At 32.2% G+C, this 22,551-nt stretch overlaps 1 long non-coding RNA gene across 1 annotated transcript in view; it reads left to right on the top strand.

Moving 5' to 3' along the window:
• Window positions 1-703: 703 nt before the first annotated feature.
• The window catches only part of LOC118763055, a 29,181-nt gene continuing 7,333 nt past the window's right edge, over window positions 704-22,551 (top strand). Inside the window, exon 1 of the long non-coding RNA XR_004998807.1 lies at window positions 704-1,506. This is a non-coding gene — a long non-coding RNA (uncharacterized LOC118763055). The remainder of the gene's footprint in view (window positions 1,507-22,551) is intronic.

Here is a 22,551-nt window from a genome sequence, read left to right on the forward strand (position 1 = left end):
CCTTTCAGGGTCAATAAAATAAGTACCAGTTGAACATTGGGGTGGAAGTAATCAACTCATCCCCACCTCCCCCAAGCTGCCCTTGTGGTAAAAATTTGAAATAATAATATTATTATTATTATTATTACTATTATTATTATTATTATTATTATCATCATCATTATTAATAGTAGTAGTAGTAGTAATAGAATTTTTCCTGTAATCATAACAAATAATTAAATAATTGGTATCTAGTTTCCTTTCTAGTAATTTAAGAGGAAATTTTTGTTTTTTAGTAGGTGGGTCTTTTTTTTTTCTTTTTCTAATTTCGACCTGAAAAATCTGTTCAGTATACATTTATTAAAGTGTGTGTGTGTGTATCTAGTATCCATTCATGCAATTTATTTAAATTCTCTCTTAACTGCTTATTTCAATACAGAGATTATATTTTCTTTATACTTTAACCTTTTATTCAAAGTGAGAGAGAAGGGATGTATGTACATGTCTTAGTGTTTCTCTGTGTGTTTGTATGTATTCATGTAACAATTACAACAAACCTGGGAAAAATCATTAAATTCTGTTGAGTTTGAAATTTAAACAATGCAAAATTCTGGTTCTACAGTCCAATATAGAAACATATTTCCCATTAATGGTAGAACATTCTTGTTTTCAATGCCATTTAATTTCTCTAAGATTTGTTATATCATATATATATATATATATAGTTATGTGTATATGTATGTGTATCATGTGCACATATACATAAACACATCCACATTTATAAGTTAAATTAATGAAATATTTTGTTTCCACAGTGTTCCATAATTGCCCCACTTTTTACATAGCATGTCATACATATTACATTCTTTTGATAACTGTACATACGAGTTGTAAAATTTATTCACTTTATTTTTTATCTTTTAATCCCCTCCCCCCAATATTATATTTGTACAGTTTTGGAAATATTCATAAATGTCTGATATCCATCATATCTGATATTAGCAATGTAGTGTAGTTTACAAAAAAAAAGTAATAATAAATGTAGAGGATTGCCTCTGTTAACAAGTAGAAGGGGGAAAAAATAACCCATTTAAGCTCATTAATAAATCAGTTTCTTTTTATTAAAAAGATATTCTTTTTCATTTACATTTAAATATTCATTTATATGTTTCATTGTTTCATAGAATAGATTTGTTATTTATTGTTGTTGTTAACCATAATAATGCTTATCATTGTCATAATAATAATCATCACCTTCATCATCATCATTATCCTATACAATTTTATCAACTATTTTATGCTGATGACACTTCTGATGATAATGAAATTTATTCAGCCAGATTGGGCAATAAATGATTTTCAAAAGTTTCTAACTATTTTGCCATTGGCTGGATGCTTTAGCACTTTTGTGATTCTCTTATTGTCATGTTTTTACAACCCTTTACCATCAATTGTTGACAAAAATTTGTTCCGAAGTTTTGTGTCATACATGTTACCTTAACATTGTAAATAATCCTTATTCAACATGTTTCTATTTCTTCTATCTCTCATTCTCTCTCTCTCTCTCTCTCTCTCTTCATGTGTGTGTGTGTATACATACATACATATATATATATATATATATATATATATATATATATATATCCCTCGCATATTCTTTTACTCATTTGACATCATGTTACTTTGGATGCCCTGTACATTACTAAAGATAACCATTGCACACTCATGTGCATGCACACACACACACACACACACACACACATGTATATATATTGTTTTTCCTTTAAACAGCTTTTATTACTTGTGTGGTTTATCTTTATAAAAAGATAAAGGGTTCAGGAATTTAGTTTTTCTTTTTTTTTTCCACCTTTAAACTAAATATCAATAAAAGCCATGTGATGTAAGTTAATTTTTATTTAATCGATGATTAATCTACCAAAAAATTTTATTTGTTTACGTGGATACAAAATTCACCTAAAAATTTCCTATGAACTATAAAAATTTTTGTGTGGCTTAAGGGCTTAAGAGAAATTAAGTATTGTTTACTCTTTTGATTTAATTTCTCAGTTTAGTTTATGGCTCAGTATCAGAACTGTCTTCTCTTTGTTGTCAATGTGTTTGCGATTTACTACCCTTTAATGATGCATTAATGTTTTGAGAAGAAAAAAGTTTTTATAAACCTTAATTCCCCCTACCATCACCACCACCACTATCAACTGATTTTACTTCTGCAATTATAGTTTTACCGCACATTTTAATGGACCAGTAGTATTGAGAGATTCCATTTAAATCTAGTTCATCGACGTCTCTCTCTCCTATCTTCTCTCTCTCTCTCCTCTTCTCTCCCTCTCTTTTCTTTCTCCACTTTGTAGATTATTTTTGAATTGTCTAATTCAAATATTTTAAATCTTTGTTGTTGGAATTGTTATATAAAAGTTGTAATCAAAATGAATATGTATTAAATGTGAGGCTTAAAAAAAGTATGATGAAAGAAAACACACATGAAAATTTAGTACAAACAGTCAAATTAAACTTCATTGTTCCATGCAAAATTTTCTTTAAAATCACCTAATTTGTATTTCAAAGAATGTTTTGCAAGTGTTAGCTACTATTGTTAAATTAAACTAGTAATATTGTTTGGTTAACCTTTTGCATGCTGCAGGCTACTGTGGTCATCATATACTGTTTATTATTATTATTACTATGTCATACTACTACTTATTGTATGTTGTATGTATCTTTGACCTTTATTTTGGCTTGTTTGGGGTTATTGTTGTTGTTGTTGGATGGAGGGGGGGTCTTCTAAAACAATCAGATGCAAAATTTTTACAAATGCTCCCAAATAGATTTCAAAAGAAGACAAAAAAAAAATAAACACTGAATTTTGTTAGTGTCTTTTTCTCATGTTAAGATAGAACTTTAAATGTTTAAAACAAAATATATATATATATATTTTTTTTGGTGGGGTTGTTATGATTAAAATATGACAGGAATTGCTTATCCCCACCCCTCACAGCATTATTACTGCACTACTACTACTACTACTATATGAACCACAACAACAACGATGATCATTGACAGAATATTTACAAATATTGCTACTCATTCTTACGAAAAGGGTTGCATTAACTGTTGTTATTATTATCATCATCATCATTATTATTACCTTTATTATTATTATTATTATTATTATTATTATTATTATTATTATTATTATTGATTGGATTTTATTTGCCCCACTTATTGTTTATTTTATTTCTTTTCCAAAAGAAAAAACAACAAAAAGAATATATAAACCATGAATTTCTGTTAATACAGAGGTTAGATATATAAATATATATAAATATATTTTTCTAATAAGTCTTTCTTAAAAAATTAATTACAAAAAAAAAAGAGAAATATTATAAAATAAATTAAATAAATAAATATATGAAGAAAAAAAATCAGTAAAAAAAAAAACAGGGGAAAAAATTACTTACATAAAAATTGATAATTTAGAGAAATCAAAGAGAATGTCTTGAATAAAGAAATGTTGACCACTAACTCAATTGACTGTAGAAATGAATAAGAAAGGATTGTCCAATATGAAAGATAAAAATAAACATTGTTTATTTGTTTGTGGCTCAGTGCTGTGTATCTTAACAAAAATTTGTTGGGTGTAGTTGGTGGAGACCTGTTTGAATAGTGGAACAAATTAACAAGGAAGGGATTGTTATTAGAAGTTATAAAAACAATATTAAAAAACAAAAAAAAATATTAAAAATATAATTGCTCAGGGATAAGATTTTTACAAGTCAGATGGTGTGAAAGAAGAGGAAAAGAAAGGAAATTATTTTATTGCCTCATTAATATGATGCATGTGTGTGCACATGCACATGTTTGTGCATAAACATATATATGTATATGAATATATATGGATGTGTGAGCGTGTGTATGTGTTTGTGTGTGTGTGTGTATATATATATATATGTATATATTTATATGTATATATATATATATGTAGCTATGTATATGTATGTAAATGTATGTATATGTATCTATATGTATGTATATATGTATATGTGTATATATATGTATATATTTGTATATGTATATGTATGTATACATGTACATATATCGATGTATCTATATATATCTATGTATATATGTGTGTGTATTATATATGTATGTGTATCTATATGTGTATACATGTATATATATATATATATATATATATATATATATATATATATATATATTTATGTATGTATGTATGTATGTATGTATGCATATGTACAGACATGACAGAAGTAAATAGACACCCCATAAAACATGACATTTTTATGTTTCTATATGTGACTGTTTAATCATCCTGTGTACAAAAAAATCCTTGGAAATGTCTGCATTTCAAAGAAGCCGTATTGTGCTGAAGGTGATCTTACTTTCTAAAGTTAATAGAGTGATTGTGCAATTCACCAGAGAGGGGAAGGAGTCCACATCACCTTGCCCTGATCAACCAGGGCTGTCTGACAGGACCCTTCTCTTTGCTAAGAGAAGTATGGAGGATAATCCTTGTTGCAAGGCCTCTAACATAGCAGAACAAGTTGATGTCAGTCCCAGAACAGCTGTCAGGTATCTCCACAAATTTGGCTACTATGGCGCAGCTGCAAAGAAGGAAGCCACTTCTTCAACTAGCCAACATCAAGCGGAGAAAAGACTAGGCCAGTGAGTTGGTGGAGAGGCCACTAACATTTTGGAACACTGTCATATTCTTTGATGAGTCCAGATTTGCTGTATTTCCTGACAGTGTTTAAGTATGGATCTGGAGACTCTGTGATCAAGAATTTGATGTGAAAAAATTGCAGCCAACAATGAAACATGGCAGCTATTCTACGATGGTCTGGAGAGCAATTTGGAGCAATGTTTGATCAGAGCCTGTAGAGTGTGAGGGAAACATAAACTCAGATGTATATGTGTCTATATTGCAGAAAGGACTCCTTCCAATCTTCTCCAGTGGTGAAATGATTAAAGACAACTCTTTTTTTTTATGGACAAGGGGCTCCTTGTTGCACAGCTAAAACCCCAAGATTTGATGGATGAGAATGGCATTTTAAAAGTTCCATGGTCAAGCCAGTCACTGGATATGAACCCTATTGAACATCTCTGGGGCATAATGGACAGGACACTTCATAAACAGACCAAGAAAGTGTCTTCAAAGCCAGATCTTTTTAGATTACTGCATGAAACTTGACAAGAAATTCCACAAGAGAGTATTCGTCATCTGATCAGTAACATGCCTAATAGGGTCCTTGCTTTGAAAAATGCAAAGGGTATGTTTACTAAATATTAAATATTCACATTATAACAATCAATAAATAATTTGAATGTATAATTTCAGATTTAAATGAATTTTAATGATGATAAGGGTGCCTGCTTACTTCTGTCATGTCTGTGTGTATATATATATGTATGTATATCTATTTATATAGATTTAAGCATATATATATATATACATGTATATGTATGTGTGTATATATCTGTATATATATATATATATATATATATTTATATATTAGCATATGTATATATATCTATATGTGTATATGTATATATGCACATGTATTTGTATATATATGTATATGTATATATATATTTGTATATATATGTGTGTGTATGTAACCATATGCATATATGACAACTGAGGCAATATTATTTACATTTATTAAGGTCCAGTGGGTGGTTACTCTCCCTTAATATATATGTGTGTGTGGTGTGTGTGCCTGTGTATGTGTTTGTGTGTGTATATATATGTGCACACAATATGCATGTGCGTATATGTGGGTGGATGATGTATGTATATATCTTTCTGTATATTTAAACATATATGTGTGTTTATATATATATACACACACACATATTTGTGTGTATATATGTATATATATATTTACACACACACATATATATATGTTAATATATACACACATATATATACAGATATAATATGTATTTCAACGCACAGTGACCCATCAGTTTCTTTCAATTTTTACATTTGGTTTTTGTTCCTAAAATTCCTCAAGTTTAAAGTTGGTAAAAATATCCTACATAGTGCCTACATTCAGATAAGAATTATTTTTCCTAGTTCAAATCTCCATCCCAAATTATTGTTTTTTTAAATTTTATTTTAATCATTTAATAAACAAAATTTTTTTTTTAAAGTATTATATATATATATGTATATATAAGGCAAAAAATGTTAAGTACACAGCAACATCTTTTAGTGTGAGCCAAATTAATCATGGGACATCTGGCCCTTCTTCTCTCTTATACTATTCTTCTTCTAAGTTTTGTGCTAGTTAGGTTAGGAAATATTACATCATTATATTCATTACATTAGCAAACTTTTCATTCATGTTCTAAAAGCTCTGTATCATTTTATTGTGGTTAATAACAAATAATATTCTAACATCCCAGTCTCCTATATATTATTTTTTGTTACATAGAATACTTGTGCAAGAAATATAATAATCATTAATTATATACAATATCCGGTTCAGGCTTTATTAATTAATTTCACAAGAGTTGCAATATTATATATAATATATGGACTTGCTTATCACTTCGTGTATGTAAATTTGCTGAGACAGACTAAAATGAGTAGCAGTCTAAATGCATAATAGGATTTAGCTTCGTCACTTTCTCTCTGAGTCACTCTTCCACATGCAAATCCCACTGAGATCAACTTTGTCTTTCATTTTTTTAAGAGTAAATTAAACATATATCAGGGTATTGTAGAACTGAGGCAATCACTTATACAACACATTCTCAGCAACTGGCCTTGTGCTTAGATAAGAATCCATTATATCTCATTTTTTTAATTGATACATTTAAGAAATACGGAAAGATATTAGGGTACATGTGTGTTCATGGAAAGACTATCAAATATAGCTGTAGCCATAAATTCTTATTGTCTTAAAGAGGTTGGGGGTAGGCAAAAATATGTAGCATTTAATTTCTACTTTGGTCTGTTTTTGTTAAAATCTCCCTCACTGCTCTTCTGTTTACGTTTTTCATATGTGAAATAACCATATGTATTCGATCACAGTTTTGGATAACTTGTTTTATAGACCAGTTGAATTTTTCATGATTTTTTTTTTTAATTCAGAGATATTTAAACAAACAAATAAAAAGCTTGTAAATCTCTGTCAGGAACATGGGATAATCGCACCCAGATACTACCATAGCTCTGATGTTTTTGCATTAAAAATCTGATTTATATTCTTTCATATGACACATTCTGTTGCTTCTTATATCCTTTATTTCTCTAATCTTTCAAAATTTTATTTTATTTTTAATTATTGCTATTATCATTATAAATCCTTAAACATTTTCCCTCTTGCTTGGTATAGTGAAGGTAATATTACTTCACTCAAGAATTGTGTATGTGGTGAATGTTATTATGCTTTACCCAGAAATTGTGGGAGAAGAGTGTGTGAAGGTTTCTAAGACCTTATCCATAATCATCTGAAAAGGCAATTTGAACTGTTCTTAATGTGTATTACACCATATGCATATATCCTTTGTGTATATATGTACATATGTTTATTTATGTAACATTGAAGTAAAAGACAACAGAATGAAAAAAATAAAGTGTTTGTTTTTATTTTTCAAATAAAAATTATTTTTAAATGCTAGACAAAAACCTTACATATTTACAGTATCCATAAAGCTCTCTTCTCAGCAACATTTTAACTAGCTTATAGTATCTGTCATTGTTTGGTACAAGCAGTAGCAATAGTCTTTTCTGTCAATGCTTACTAATGAAACAGAATGAAAGTGGAAGAATTAGAGGCAGATTTTCAATTTGATTTCACTTTTTCTCACCATTTCCAGGACGACAAAGGTTTAGATGACACTGTAAATGGAGGTTTTTGCATTAAACACCATATAAAGCTGGTCTATATGGAAGGAAATGTTTTAAAGTCAATTTATGTCAAATGAAAATCAGCATGTGCTAAAACAGAAGTTTAGAACTAAAATCATTATTTCTAGATGACAATTACCATATTTTCCAGTATCAAGAATGCCATTTTTACCTAAAATATCTCCCAAAAATTGAACATGTATCTCAAAGGATGAAGTTTACAGTTTTTGTTAGCCAGTTTTAACCCCAGAGGAAGGTTATCTCTGCTAAACTCAACATTTCTTGCATCTGTATGTCATTAAGAACATCTTAATAAAGTATAGGAAAGTGCTGAGACCATATTTTCATGTTTACTTTTGTTTAAAAATTTTCAAATCAAAATCAGAAGTATGTTTTTGAGGTCAGAGCATCCTACATTTCAGAAAATATGGTAATCAGCAAACTTTTGACAAAAACATATCTAGCTTCTTCCACGAAATACTTGATGAAGAAAAATGAAGTGATATCTCATTCTTTAATAATACAGCTACTCTGAACAATTAATTTAATGATTTGTATCAATAAAATTAAAAACCATTTATTCCATTAACTATTAGTCATCTACCATACCAAAATCAAATCAACATTACTGATGTGATTCTAAATGTCTTTCTTTACTCTGACTAATGCTAAAGTTTGGTGATGTTGTATATTAATGAGACATAGTCATTCACGGATCGTAACAGTCCTATCCATCTTTTCAAAGATTTAATCTCTTATCTGTTACTTATTCTTGTAATCTATCATTTAGAAATAGCTCATGAAAAATTTCAAAGATTGTGCTATCTTGCCAATTATTAAAAATAAAATGCATTTCAATCGTGAATCTGTGTCCAATTACTAATTTTTGTATCTAATTATTATGCCCTCCATTTCTTTCACAGTAATTTACAGTCTCTAAAACAACTGGATAACACTATTGTGCAAAATTATTACATTGTGGAATATTGAGATTGTTTCCAATAACTTACATAATCTGATTATCAGACGTTTGCTTCAGTTTTTCATTCATGCAAACCACCCTAGTTTGTTAAAATCAAGACCATTTACAATATTGGATTTCTCTTGTTTCTTGAGGTGATATATATTTAGTATATTCAGTAAATCATCATCATTGTCATAATCATCAATTAAAGTCATTTTTACATATATCTGTTAGTTGAGTCTGAAAATAACATATCATTTGTCTTGATCCTGCATCATCTCACCAATCTGTTGTATCAAACTCAGTATTTGATTGATGTTTTAGTGAAAGCAAAACACTGATTCCAAAACTCTGCTGCATTGTGACTGTATCCAGCTATGGAAAAGGTTTGGGAGATAAACCTTGAGGAAAAATCGTGAGTTGGAGCTCCTGGGACAGTTTGATATCGTCAACACCTCATTTTGGCAGCTCCTGTGACAACATTGGTGCCAAATTGTAATGGTGTGGAGAGAGAGACTTGCTGCATGAGCAATAACTATCCTCCAAACCATACTGCCCAGCCTTGATTCCTATTGAACACCCTATAAGGGAAGACACTAATTTTAAATTTAAGTTGTCCACCCTATTGTTCCAATAGGGTGGACAACTTTGACTCTCACCATGGTCATTATTGACAGACAGAGGCCCAAGTATACTGTTATTTTTTTTTTATTTTGTTGCCCCCCCCCCTCCCTAAAGCCAGCATCAGCAGGATTTGAACTCAGAATGAAAAAATGCTACAAGGCATTTTAACTGGTGCTATGATGATTCTGTTAATCTACCTCTTGGATAAGAGGAATTTCTGACATAGACCCAAGGCCCTAACATTTTGAAAGAGAGATATTGTCAACTTAATTGATCTCAAGTATTTAACTAGTACTGCATTCCATTAATTTCAGAAAAATGAGAGGTCAAAGTTGACTTCAACAGAATTTAAATTTGGGGCAGGTGATGATAAGAGAGACATTATTATTACTATTATTATTATTATTATTATTATTATTATTATTATTATAGAAGGTAATGAGCTGGCAGAACCATTAGCATGTAGGGTAAAATGCTTAGTGACATTTCATCCATCTTTACAATCTGAGTTAAAATTCCACTGAGGTCGACTTTGCCTTTCTTAATTTTCGGGCTCAATAAAATAAGTACTGATTGAGTACTGGGATTGATGTAATCGATTATCCCCTCCTCCAAATGTCAAACCTTGTGCCTATAGTAGAAAGGATTATTATTATTACTATTGAAGGTGGTGAGCTGGCAGAATCATTAGTACATGGGATAAAATGCTTAGCAGCATTTCACCTGTTTTTATGATCTTAGTTCAAATTCTGCTGAGGTTGACTTTGCCTTTCATCATCTTGTGGGGTCAATAAAATAAGTACCAGCTGAACACTAGGAATGATGCAAAATTGCTGGCTTTGTGCCAAAATTTGAAACCATCATTATTATTATTATTATTATTATTATTATTATTATTATTATTATTATTATTATTATAGAAGATGGTAAGCTAGCAGATTGTGTTAGCACATTGGACAATTTGCTTAGCAACATTTCTTTTAACTGCACATTCTGAACTCAGATTCCGCCAAAGTTTACTTTGCTTTCATCTTTTCAGGGTTGACAAAATAAGTACCAGTTGAGCACTGAGGTCAGTGTAATTGATAAGCTCCCATCCCACCCATCGAAGTTTCAGGCCTGGTGCCTATAGTAGAAAAGATTATCATTATTACTATAGAAGGTAGTAAGCTGGCAGAAGTCTTAGCACCCCAGACAAAATGCTTAGTAGCATTTCTTCTGCCTTTGGTTTCTTCTGCCTTTGCCAAAGTCAAATTTACCTTTCATCATTTTGGAATCAATAAAATAAGTACCAGTTGAACACTGGGGTTAACATAATCAAAATTGCAGGTTTTGTACCTATAGTAGAAAGAATTGTTGTCAATAATATTAATACGCTAACTTTTTGTTTTTGTACGTACCTGTTGTGTGTGTCACACTTCTTTGAAGTGGCAAAGCAAGAGTGAAAGAGACTGAGTGGTGACGGCATTCATTTTGTGTTTTTAAATGTTTCAGAGAGGATGTAAGAGAGAAAGAAAGAGAGTGGGTGAGAGAGAAATAGAGACAGTGAGTGGTGATGGCGTTCGTTTTGTATTTTTAAATGTTTCAGAGAGAAAGAAAGAAAAGGAGAGAGTGAAAGACACGGTGAGTGATGACGGCATTCATTTTGAGCTTTTAAATGTTTATCACATCACAAGAGAAGTAGATACATAGATACATTGTTAAATCAAAAGCAGGAGAGAAGAGGGACACAAAGGAAGCGAAAGAGAAAGACAGAAAGTGAGAGAAACAGTAGATACATAAATCCAAAGAAAAATTCATACATAGACACAGCAAATACTGGCTGTCAATTTTACTTTTCATAACCATACGGGGATAACATTAACTCACAAATGGCTGAGTACTCCACAGACATGCATAACATTAACGTAGTTCTCAGGAGATTCTGCCTCACACAAAATATGACAAGGCTGACCCCTTTGAATTACAGCTACAACTCGAGACATATATATATATATGAATGTATTTGTGTGTGTGTGTATAGTATTGATTAGTTAAAACATGTTTGCAATAATAAGTCGCGTAGTGGAAATAAATGTAGTTACCAAACTTTCATTCATAAATCCATTTATTATTTCGTTCTTTTGCATTTCAATTTGTACCCAGAAATTTTCAACAACTACATGCCAGAAGAAATGGAAAAATGAGTAATTTTATCTCCTAAAAATTCTGACTGTCTTGCAATAAAAAAAGTTCTTAACATTATACCAGAGGCACTTACAACATACTTAAGCACAGATTCAGTGTCCTGCAATAATGGAGAGGAGGTTCCTGTATGCCTCCTCATTGCCTCAACTTAAAAGCAGGGGCTATTGTATTGCTGCTAAAAAATCTTTCACTCAGTCAGGTATTATGTAATGGAACTCGCATGAAAGTGCAAAAACTTCATGAACATTGTGTAGAGGGATCATTGGTAACAGGCTCCAACAGAGGTTGTATAGTTCTAATTCCCAGAATTCAACTTAGCCCAAGTGATGCATATATTCCATTCTCATTAAACAGACTTCAGTTTCCACTTCCACTTGCATATTTAATGACAATCAATAAGGCTCAAGGGCAAACATTTGAAAAAGTTGGAATACATTTGCCTCAACCGGTATTTTCTCATGGCCACTTATATGTCACATTTTCAAGAGCACGAGCTATGAGCTATGAGCAATATCAAAGTAAGAGTTATGACACTCAATTGGGATAACAAACAAGGCCAAAAACGTGGTGTGACATACACACAAAATATTGTCTACTATGAAGTACTGTGAGGAAGACTACTGCACCAGCTAGCATCACCACCACACCAGCTGCTCCATCATTACACAACCACATTACACCTTTAAGATTGAGGATCCAGTTAGGAGCCTACTGGATCTTTCTTGGCATACTAGCAAACCACAAAATCACACCAGCCAGCATCACCACTACCTCTAAGCCCATCATATATATGTATGTGTGTGTGTGTTTGTGTTTGTTTCTGCGTTTGTCCCTTCACCACCATTGCTTGACAACCGATGTTGGTGCATTTGCATCCCTGTAATTTAGCTGTCAGCAGAAGAGACTGATAGAATAAGCACCAGGCTTACAGGGAATAAATCCAGGGGTCAATTTCTTCTACTAAAGGGTAGTGCTCCAGCATGGCCACCGTGAAATGACTGAATCAAGTAAAAGAATAAAAGAATACCAGAAAAACGTTCCATACCACCAAACCAAGAAGGTTCTTTGAATATGTACGATGTATTTTAAGGTTAAATAGTAATTCTGTTTACGTTTGTGTAACTGAGATATTTTGGTTGGATTATATAGACATTGGTCTTACATTACTTTCTATATTCTGTAACTGTCACAATATACTTTTCTGGCCTGAAATCTTTGCCTTTCATCATTGTGGGGTCATTAAAATGGAGTACCAGTTATGTACTGGAGTGGCTGACATCAACTGAAATTCTCTCATCAAAATTGCTGGCCTTGTGCATAAATCAGAAACCATCATTTAGACATAATTAAACACATGAGAATACTTTTTGATTATCATTCTACCAATTCTGACATCCACTACAATCCATTTGTAATATATAAAATGCTTGACAAAACAGCTCCAGGCAATTTTGTCAAGTTAATCTGAGTTTATTGTTCATTAAAACGACAATGAGATCTAAACTCATGAAGGACTACGAATAATGTCTTTCATTGAAACAACGGTAAAAATTTGGGGGCAAGAATACTGTTGATTGTATCAACCCCAACACTTGACAGCTTTCTTTTACTAATAGTAAATTTCATCAAACGACTGATAAAATGGGTCAGGCTTTTTTGCCTTGTTTTGGATGAACATGTTATGATTTTTTTTAAAGTAGTAACATTTCCCCTCGCATCAATGGATAAAGAGGAGAAACATGCTTTAAAAAAAGGTTCAATAACGCAAACGTGTTATTCAAGGGACATTACTCTAAATAAATTTTCTTATTTTCGACGGTATTTTGAAGTTACCTCCCTTAGTGTTTTTTTTTTATACGTAACAAATTGTCAGACATTTGTGTATGATGTAAAGCGTTATGTTGTTAGAGCAATAGACACATTTTTTATAGCCTTTTGTGTATTATTAGGAAAATCCAGCTGAATACGATTTTAATCTTTACTAAATCGTTAAATTAGAGGACCATCTAAATACTGAGAGACATAACAGTCTATACGTTTTCCCGCCCAAATGTGTGGTCTTGTGTCTTCGTTACAAATAAATGTATGTAAAACATTAAGAAGCGCCAACGAACCTTTCTTGCACCTGGTTTTAATTTATTTCAACCATGTTTCTTATATCTTGGTTTTTGACTAATATCATGTGATTGAAATTTGGTAGACACTGTCTGTCCGTCAGCCTGCCTGTTTGTCTGTCTGTCCGTCAGCCTGCCTGTTTGTCTGTCTGTCTATTCGTCTATTTGAGTATTTGATATGAAAATCAGTCTCTCCAGCGCGAATATATGATTTGGCACCAACAGATTTCCACCACTTTCGATCTCTTTCAAATGCTATGCACGGAATTTCATTCAATACTGATGCAGAATTGAGAGCTTGGTAGGATCAATTTTTCGAGTCGAAATCAGGTGATTTCTACCAATGAAGTATTGAAAATCTTGTTGAACGTTGGGAAGAAGTTGTAAACAACAAGGGTGAATACATTATTGATTAATTAGTTGTTAATTTTTATTAAACCTTTTAAAAATAAAACGGCAGGAACTTAGTAGCCAACCCAATTGTAAATGCATTTTTATTCAAAATTCTTACTATTTTAATAATAATGAAACCACGTTTCATTTATGTCTTAGTAAATAATAATAAAAAACCAAGAATAAATGATAAACATAGGCGCAGGAGTGGCTGTGTGGTAAGTAGCTTGCTTACCACCACATGGTTTCGGGTTCAGTCCCACTGCGTGGCACCTTGGGCAAGTGTCTTTTACTATAGCCTCAAGCTGACCAAAGCCTTGTGAGTGGATTTGGTAGACGGAAACTGAAAGAAACTTGCCGTATATGTGTGTGTGTGTGTGTGTATGTCTGTGTATCTGTGTTAGTCCCTCCCATCATCGCTTGACAACCGATGTTGGTGTATTTACATCCCTGTAACTTAGCGGTTAGGCAAAAGAAACCAATAGTATAAGTATTAGGCTTACAAAGACTAAGTCCTAGGGTCGATTTGTTTGACTAAAGGCAGTGATCCTGTATGGCCGCAGTCAAGTGACTGAAACAAATAAAAGAATAGAAGAATATGATAATTAAAATAGATGCATTGATCACACAAGTTTGACATATGCGATTTTTGCAAACATAAAGATGGCAAAATTTCACCATTTTTCCCTTGTTTTGAACTGCCTTCATTTCTCCACCACAACGATGACATGGTGCAACATTTTGTTCATCATTTAAAATACCATTTCTTCGTAAAACTGCAACTGTCTTCGTCTTGTTGCTGATCACATTGTAAACATATTTAGTCAATATTAAGGGTATTTAGAAATTGAAAAGTAAACTAAAAAGTAATCTAAAGTTTAAATTGTTGATCACACACCAAAGTAGTACCCATTTTTGTGAATGGAACAAGGTTAGAAGTCATTGACACCTTTGTTTGCCTTGGAATTACACTGTCAAGAGATGGTGGTCTTGATGCAGAGATATACTATAGTTGCAACATCTGAGAGGAAAAGATGATTCAGCACTGAGCTTAAAAGAGTGTGTCACAAAGGAACAATTGGAATGTAAGTCAACAGTGAATATGTATTATGTGTGATCATGTTCTGTTGTCAAAAGCAGTATACATGAATCATATTAACCTTTTCGTTACTGTATTTATTTTGAGATACTCTGTGTTTCTCGCAATTATTTTAGATATAACAAAGAATTTAGTAAAATAACTTAGTTATCATTCAGCAAATGTTAGGAACATTAATTGTGACTAAGTTTTGGTGAAAGATTTTAATACAGAACTTATAAAAACAAGACATTTGTACTACAGAGCCAGAGCCGGTTTCAGCCGGGTTGGTAACAAAAGGGTTAAATCCCATGAAAATTGAAATACCCAGGTAGGTAATAATCTTGAACACCAACCGCCTCTTATGACTTGTGTCACGTCACAAAACTTGTAAGACAATATCTGGAATAAAAGACATATGCTACTTCACAAAAACATTCCTTCAGAATCAGATTCCAAAGGACAAAGACATAGAAGAAACTTGAATAATATCTGTCACTTGTGTTTTAAACCTTGTCAATCAGTAGTTGGTGTTAAAAGTCATCTGAGTGCTCATCAATAGAGGGATTGTGTTGTGTAATGGTGTGTGGTGTGTGTGTGTGTTGATGGAACAGTTATCATCTGTCAATATGAAGCAATCATCAAGTATGTATGGCAATGCAAACAGGAAAAAACAGAACTCAAAATATGAATATATGTATATGTTTATTCATTTTTAACATGCAACATAGTTGCCAAGAGTTTCGTTTGTGGGGACAGACTGCTAGAATACACTTAAATATGGAATCTGGAAAAGTACAGGACAAGAAGAAAAAATAGTGAATCAAATAGTTTGTGCATCTTTTTGTTTTTTACTACAATTTTAAAAATTCAAGTTACTATTTTTTATTTAAAAATTTCTGTCCTAAGCTAAAAGAGTTCTGTCTTATTTTAGTATTATACAATTTTTTAATTTCATTTTCTTAACAAAACTCATTATCCAAGAATTTCAAATCACAGATATGTTAAAATTAAGGTCATGTAGAATGTATATCATTCAAAAATAAGAGTAAAAACTAGTAAAAACAAAACATTTTTTAAAGAAACGGAAGAATTAGTTTCATTAATGTTTGCATTATCAGATAACAAAGTATTTTCTATTTCAAGTCGGAAGAAAATCAAAAAAAAAAATTCATTCAATTTCATTGACAACTAAGTTAATGATAAAGCTTGCGATTGACTAAAATTTAACCTTAAGAACATATTCACCCACTGCCTTGGGTGAATGATATATATATGCATATATATATATATATACACATACATATATATATATATACACACACACACACACACACACACACATATATATATATATATATATATATATGTAGGTCCCGGGTTGAGTCGGGGTTAACCACAGTAAATAAGGTACTCAATACATAGCAGAGTAAATTAATTTATTATATAGAAGGAGCTTCTACAGGACTAGAACTGTTTCATTCAAAAGAAATCATCAGGAAGCTAGTAGACAAGAGTTGTTTTGGCATTTATACATTTAGGCAGATTTAAATGGGTGGTGGTGGGGGACTTTTTTGGGGGTAGGCATGGCGCAAAACTGTCATTATTAGGGGAGTGGTCAAAGGAATCGGTGGTAACCACCGATTCCTTTGACCACTCCCCTAATAATGACAGTTTTGCGCCATGCCTACCCCCAAAAAAGTCCCCCACCACCACCCATTTAAATCTGCCTAAATGTATAAATGCCAAAACAACTCTTGTCTACTAGCTTCCTGATGATTTCTTTTGAATGAAACAGTTCTAGTCCTGTAGAAGCTCCTTCTATATAATAAAATATATATATATATATATATATATTGTTATATTTCGGAATGGTCATATTGCCAGTTTAGCCAATAAAAACACACGCACTATATATTTGGTGTTATTTTGCTTCAGTGATATTTATTTTTTACATTAATCTTAATCTTATTTTGGCCAAAGTTCTTTCGTCACACTCCTGTGACCGCATCAGTGGTCCTTTGTTTTCTTCTCACTTATTTACAAGCATATGTAATGATAATAATGGGTGGATGTAAACACATGAACAAAATTAGAACAAAAGCAACAACAAAAACAAAATACAAATTACAAGAATGTATATAAACAGAAGATACAAATATTACAGGCATCCCCCACACACACACACTAAATAAACATAGACGCACATAGAGATATAAGCATGCGCAAATGAAGACATGCAATAGAAATACAAAATGGCTGGCGGTTAGTAAGGAGAGACACAAATAAGTGAGAAGAAAACAAAGGACCACTGATGCGGTCACAGGAGTGTGACGAAAGAACTTTGGCCGAAATCAGATTAAGATTAATGTAAAAAATAAATATCACTGAAGCAAAATAACACCAAATATATAGTGCGTGTGTTTTTATTGGCTAAACTGGCAATATGACCATTCCGAAATATAACAATATCTGTTTCAACACACGACTTCACATAAAAAATCTTGCACAACAAATATTTAAACGTATATATATATATATATATATATATATATATATATACATATATATATACATATATATAAATGAGCGAAAAACCACTATTATGCAATTTAAACAATGGTAGACATAAAGCAAATCATAAATAAAAAATAAAATATATTTTTAAAGCATATAACTAGATTACAAAGAGTATAAAAATGAATAATCAATATATAACATATAATATTGATTATTCATTTTTATACTAGTTATATGTTTTGAAAAATATTTTTTATTTTTTATTTATTATTTGGTTTGTGTCTGTATTGTTTGAATTGCATAATAGTGTTTTTTCTCTAATTTATATATTATATATTTGTATTGTGAAATTTGATTTAACACTAAATTGAATTTTTCTCTGTAAGTTTGGAGTTATACTCCCTAATATACTCCTGGAGAAGTTTGTTGCTGGAAGGCCATATGGGTGGCAGTAGGGTTTGGCTCCTTGTCATATCTTTAGAAAGCATTAGAAATGATTATTGGAGGATTTCTACGACTTCACCAGACCTTATTTCTGGCCTCCTAATTCCCCTGATAGTAATCCCATAGAAGTTTCTATGTAGGGTGCAATTGAGAAAAACACCCAACTGCTCTTCCTGCAACACCAAGGCCAAGCTCAAGAAGGTGGTAGATGTTCACAAGGACAGAGTGAGGAAAGTAGGCACCATGTTCCAGAACCATCTTATGGCTGAGTTGGAAGCTAAGAGCAGCTGTAATCTCTCTAGTTAATAATCTTTGATTTTTTAAAAATACTTTTACATTTGGATGGGATTTTGCCTATTTTTTTTTAATACAAACAGTCAAATTCAGCTCGAACACTTTTATATGTATGTTTATATATATATGAGCACATGGCTCAGTGGTTAGAGCGTCGAGCTTACGATCGTGAGGTTGTGAGCTCGAATCCCGGACCGGGCTGCGTGTTGTGTTTTCGAGCAAGGCACTTTATTTCACGTTGCTCCAGTTCACTCAGCTGTAGAAATGAGTTGCGACGTCACTGGTGCCAAGCTGTATCGGGCCCTTTGCCTTTCCCTTGGATAACACTGGTGACGTGGAGAGGGGAGGCTGGTATGCATGGGCGACTGCTGGCCTTCCATAAACAACCTTGCCCGGACTTGTGTCTAGGAGGGTAACTTTTTAGGTGCAATCCCATGGTCATTCATGACCGAAGGGGGTCTTTACCCTTTATATGCTACACTATGTGTACGTTTATATGCTATCTTAGTGCATGTGTGTGTGCACGCGCGAGTGTGTGCGTGCGCGTGTACACATATAGGTATATCGAATAAAGTATACACACACTCAGACATACTACGCGCGCGCGCATACACACGCGAATATTTCAACTTTATTCTTAGTATGTACAAAGGCGGCCAGCTGGCAGAGTCGTTAGCACACCGAACAAAATTCTCAGCAGTATTTCTTCCAGCTGAGAGTGACTTTGCTTTTCGTCCTTTTGATGGATGTCCATAAAATAAATACCAATCGAGTACTGAGGCTGACGTAATCGACTTACCCACTCCCCAAAAAGAAAACGTTTCTTCGTGTGCATACACACATGATCTAGTTACCTCCCTTTATTACTTCCTCCTAGAATGATCTACCCTGGTTCATACTTTTACAAGAAACGTGCCAGCTAACTGCTCAAGTACGAACACACGCAACATGAAACTTGTGCTAACTAACCATCGTTTTATATTTTCTTTTGCTGGAGTATGTTTCCATCCCAAAATAATAAACTATCGAAACAAGTGATATATCTGTGTAAAAACTTGTTTTCAAACAGTTTGTGTTCATTTTGACTACATCAAATCACCTATACACTGATTCTGATAACGGGTACTATTTTTCCCGCTCATTTTACTACCGTTGTGTAATATGACTCTATATTGAGTGCGTGCACACCTGCGTAGTGTATGCATGCGCATATGCGCGCGCTTTTTTGCATATACGCGCGCTTTTTTTTACATACTTGAAGAAAGACTTCCATACCATTCTATCAAACTCACCCGTTTAACTTGTGTTATGTAATTTTTTACACTTTTCTTTGACTTTCCTTCTATTTTTCTTTTTTACCTCCTAACTTGTTTCAGTCATTCGACTGCGGCCATCTTAAGATACTGCCCTGAAGGGTTTCACCGAACAAATCTACTTACCTTTTTAAAGCCTGATACTTACTCGACTAGTCTCCGTTTTTCTGAAACGCTAGTTCATGGGGACGTAAACAAAGTAACATCGGCTGTGAAGCGGTGGCTGGATAAACACAAACGCAAATATACACACATACATACATATGCGCGTGTGTGTGTATATGTATATATATATATGGCCTACTCGCTTAGCCAGCGGGGTGGCGTCATTTGAAGGGCTAAAACAATGCGAAGCACATTGCGACCAGCGATGTGTAACAACATCTGATAGCCTGGTCGGTCACGGTGATCACGGTGATATATATATGTATATATATATATATATATATATATATATATATATATATATATATATATATATATATATATATATATATATATACCACCTGTCTTCGTCTTTGTTTTGTGAATTCTCCCCTATATATATATGTGTATGTTTGTATATAAATTTAAATTTAAAATAATAATTTATATACCGTAAATCCTCGAGTATAATCCGCATTTTTTCTCCAAAATTTAAAGGTCAAAATGCCTAGTGCGTACTATATACGAGGTTAAAAATGAAAAATATTTTTTAAGCAATGTCCAAGTCTCTATTTGCTGTCCGGCAATGTTTATTTAGACGCATTTTGTGATGTCGGGCACGAAAATACCTTACGCTAAGCCTGAAAGCAATGAAGTCATAAAAGAATCATCTATAACTTGCAACATTTACTAAACGTTGTTACTGTTATTACTGATATTTCTTTATTTTCTGCAAACATAATGCACAAAAAAGCTACACGTTTGCTTTATGTTATCTATACAATAATAATAAACGACGTTACCGTATACAGTTTTACAAATCAAGGACGTTATATAGACCTCCTTGACTCAAGTTAGAGAAGGGGTGCGTATTATACAGAAGGTTTAAGTTTTTCAGAGGTACAGTCCCCTAAAACTCCCCTGCGTGTTATACTCAAGGGCGAACTATACTCGAGGATTGACGGTATATATATATATATATATATATATATATATATATATATATATATATATATATATATATATATACATGTACATACATACATACATACATACATACATACATATACATACATACATACATACATATATATATATATATATATATATATATATATATATATATATATATATATATATATATATATATATATATATATATATATATATATATATACAAAAGTAAGTACTTAAATGCGAAGCAAGATGGGAAACATAGTACTTGAATACCAGAGGTAGAGTAATATGGTTTATTAAAAAGCAGCAAAAATATCACAAAAACTGTTACTCTGAGTTTCACGTTCCCGTTCGTCTGACAGTTTTGTTTAGAAATGTGCTTGTGACATTTCAACTGCTAAAAGGCAAATTCTAAATAAAACTGCCCGACGAACGGGAACGTGAAAACAGTGGCGGACTGGGTCTTAAAATATTGGTTCCCAGGAGACTAAGGAGGTCCGCCCGCAACTTTATTTATTTATTTATTTATTTATTTATTATTATTTATTTTTTGTTAAAAGTATTCTTTTCAGTGGTCTACAAATACAGCCAAGCTGAAATAATGCATTCTTCCAGGGGTGAATAAAATAGTCTCATACTTGAGGGAATGGTCCCCTTAGATACTAACATGCCCCCTACCCACCATATATGGATGGCACATGGGCCCACTTGCCATATCGTGCAAGCTGGCAACCCGACCAGTTTATATATATATATATATATATATATATAATATATATATATATATATAAAGAGAGAGAGAGAGAGGAGTAAATTTAGCAAGTTAGGCAGGTCGATATACAAAGAATATTTAATACATTAAATACAAAAAATGAATATATACATTTATTTATATATTTTTTGTATTTACTATATTAAATATTATTTGTATATCGACCTGCTAAACTTGCTTATCCTTACATGTATCCCTCTACCCGCTCCAGTTTAAACCTCTCCAACACTACTAGGTGTATTCTATACGAAGAATATCCGATTATATATATATATGATATCATAAGTTAGATTTTAGACATTGTCATCTTTTTTCTAGCATGTTGACGATTTGTATACGTACTCGCTTGCACTTCATATATATATATATTAAAATATATATATTATATATCAAAAAATTATAAATCCAAAAGAGAAGCACACCCTAAGTTATAGAGCAGTAGAGTAATTAAAGATAGTCCGGCCATAACTATCACATTTTAACTAACCTAAACTTAGCATATATCTTTATCTAATTATAGGTTTAGGTTAGTTAAAATGTGTTCATGACATATTTCAACTAATAAAAGGCAAATTCACTGCAATTATCGTAGAGAATTTTTTTTATGGTAAAAAGGTGTAAAAACAGGGATCTGGACAAAAGCCCCCTAGGACAAAAAAGCCTTGTAGGACGAAAGCCCCTCGGATAAAAGCTCCTCTGTCAAAAGCTTCACGTGACCATTTTCTTTTCTTGCACGATAATTCTAAGGACTGGATGTCTTCCATCTATCTCTCCCTTCTATTTCTTTCTTTCTATCTATCTATTTATCTATCTATCTAGCTAACTAGCTATCTTCTATCTTTTCTCTTTTCTAAGAAAATGTTTCTCC

The sequence above is a fragment of the Octopus sinensis genome, linkage group LG4 (assembly GCF_006345805.1).
Source record: "Octopus sinensis linkage group LG4, ASM634580v1, whole genome shotgun sequence".
NCBI classification, from domain to species: Eukaryota; Metazoa; Mollusca; class Cephalopoda; order Octopoda; family Octopodidae; genus Octopus; species Octopus sinensis.